We start from the raw sequence: 3,201 nt of genomic DNA on the forward strand, positions 1-3,201 counted from the left end.
AATGGATTGAGTTTTCCCTTTGAAGTTATCTTATTAGATTGAGTCTTTAAGGATTTGAGAACACTTGATGTATGTCTTGCATGTGCTTATCTATGGTGGCAATGGGACATTCACGTGATCTACTTGATGTATGTTTTGGTGATCAACTTGTGAGTTATGTGACCTTGTGAACTTATGCATAGGGGTTGGCACACGTTTTCATCTTGACTCTCTGGTAGAAACTTTGGGGCACTCTTTGAAGTTCTTGGTGTTGGTTCGAATAGATGAATCTGAGATTTGGTGATGCATATCGTATAATCAAAGCCGCGGATACTTGTGGTGACATTGGAGTATCTAGGCGACATTAGGGTTTTGGTTGATGTGTGTCTTAAGGTGTTATTTTAGTACGAACTCTAGGGCTGTTTGTGACACTTATAGGAATAGCCCAATAGATCGATCAGAAAGAATAACTTTGAGGTGGTTTCGTACCCTATAATAATCTCTTCATCTGTTCTCCGCTATTAGTGACTTTGGAGTGACTCTTTGTTGCACATTGATGGATTGTTATATGATCTAATTATGTTATCATTGTTGAGAGAACTTGCACTAATGAAAGTATGAACCCTAGGCCTTGTTTCGAAGCATTGCAATACCGTTTTCGCTCACTTTTGTTACTTGCTACCTTGCTGTTTTTATATTTTCAGATTACAAAAACCAATATCTACTATCCATATTGCACGTGTATTACCATCTCTTCGCCGAACTAGAAAACCTATACAATTTACCATTGTATCGGGTGTGTCGGGGACACAAGAGACTCTTTGTTATTTGGTTGCAGGGTTGTTTGAGAGAGACCATCTTCATCCTATGCCTCCCACGGATTGATAAACCTTAGGTCGTCCACTTGAGGGAAATTTGCTACTGTCCTACAAAACTCTGCGCTTGAAGGCCCAACACGAGTCAACAAGAATAAGGTTGCATAGTAGACATCAAGCTCTTTTTTGGCGCCGTTACCGGGGAGGTTAGTGCTTGAAGGTATATATTTAGATCTGGCAATCGAATCTTTTAGTTTCTTCTTTTATCACTAGTTTAGTCTATAAAAGAAAATTACAAAAAATAGAATTGAGGTTGCCTCATATGCTTCATCTTTTTAATGTCTTTCGTGAAAATAAGGATTCCGATAATTGTGCCAAAGTGTTAGAAGAAGAATGCATTAAAATTCTTGGCCCTAAATCTTTGGATGATGAGCATGATTGCAATGTTGTTAGTATGAATTCTTTGATTATCCATGATGCTAATGATATGCAAAGCCACAAGCTTGGGAAAGCTATGCTTGATGAAGATGATATTTTTTGTCCCCCAAGTTTTGATGAGCAAATTTATTATGATGAAAGCATCCCTCCTATCTATGATGATTATTGTGATGACAAGCATGCTATAAAGAATAATGATAACCATGAAACTTGTCATCATGATTTTAATTTTCAATTGGATTATGCCTCACATGGTAGTTATTTCATTGAGTTTACTCCCACTACTATCCATGAGAATAAATTTGCTTAGTGGAGAGTAATCAAATTTCTATGCTTATGAATCATGAAAAGAATGCTTTATGTGATGGTTATATTGTTGAATTCATTCACGATGCTACTAAAAATTATTATGAGATAGGAACATATGCTTCTAAATATTGCAATAATATCAAGTTTCCTCTCTATGTGTTGAAAATCTTGAAGTTATCCTTGTTTTACCTTCCTATGCAAGTCGATTCTTGTTCCCATAAGTTGTTTTCTCACAAAATCCCTATGCATAGGAAGTGGGTTAGACTTAAATGTGCTTGTCATATGCTTCATGGTGCTCCCATTATGTTTAAATTCTTATCTTTTATGTGAGCATCATTGAAATCATCATGCCTAGCTAGAAAGGCAATAAAGAAAAGCGCTTGTTGGGAGACAACCCAACATTTATACCTACTGTTTTTGTGTGTTCACATGATTAGGCTACTATAGTAATCATGTTTTATAGCTTTCGTGTCAATAAAGTTCCAAGTAAGACCTTTGGGATGATCTACGATGATAGTTGATTCGATCTTGCTGAAAAACAGAAAATTTTGTGCTCAGAAAAAAATCTCATTTTTACCAAAAGCATGATAAAATACTTACTTTTTGAAGAAGATTAATAAAAAAACTTCTCAGGCTTTCCTAATTTTTTAGAATTGTTGGAGTTACAGAAGTATTCGAGAGTTACAGATTACAACAGACTGTTCTGTTTTTGACAGATTCAGTTTTCGATGCATAGTTTGTCTGTTTTCTAGTTTATATGGCTTATATTGCTTAATATAAATTGTAGAAATGATAGGGTACAGTAGGCATCATGTGAGAAAAATTATGAATCTTGTATTGACAGTACCTAAGTGGTAATTTGCTTTCTTATACTAATAGAGCTTATGAGTTTTCTGTTGAGTTTTGTGTTGTGAAGTTTTCAAGTTTTGGGTGAAGTTTTGATGAACTACGAATAAGGAGTGGAAAGAGCCTAATCTTGGAGATGTCCAAGGCACCCCAAGGTAATATTCAAGGACAAACAAGATCCTAAGCTTGGGGATGCCCTGGATGGCATTCCCTCTTTCGTCTTCGTTCATCAGTAACCTTACTTGGAGCTATATTTCTATTCACCGCATGATATGTGTTTTGCTTGGAGCGTCATTTTCCTTTATTAAGATTTTCTTGCTGTTATTTAGAGTCATTTTTTGCACATTTTATTTCAATAAAAAGGTCAAGTATAGCCTTTACTATGCTTATTTTCCAAGTTTATATGTTGCTGTTTGAAAACATAAAGTTTGCTGTTACGTTTTGAATATTGGTGAATAGTCAGAACATGATAAAATATTGAAATTTTTACATAATGAGTAGCAACAAATTATCTACAGTGTGGTAATTTTTCAGAATTTTTGGAGTTAGGGAAGTATGGTTCCTATTGCATTCTTTACAGACTGTTATGTTTTGACAGATTGCTGTTATGTTTGCATTGTTTGCATACGTTTGCTTGTTTAATGATTCTATTTGAGGATAGGAGTGTTAAATATGAAGAGGCATTTAGTAGGAAATTTCAAATTATAATTTTAGTGATTTTCTACAGTAGATAATGATAAGGTTTATGCATTGATTTATACTAACTTACCTCATGAGTTCTTGTTGAGTTTTGTGTGGATGATGTTTTTAAGAT

The sequence above is a fragment of the Triticum urartu genome, chromosome 1, assembly GCF_003073215.2.
Source record: "Triticum urartu cultivar G1812 chromosome 1, Tu2.1, whole genome shotgun sequence".
NCBI classification, from domain to species: domain Eukaryota; kingdom Viridiplantae; phylum Streptophyta; class Magnoliopsida; order Poales; family Poaceae; genus Triticum; species Triticum urartu.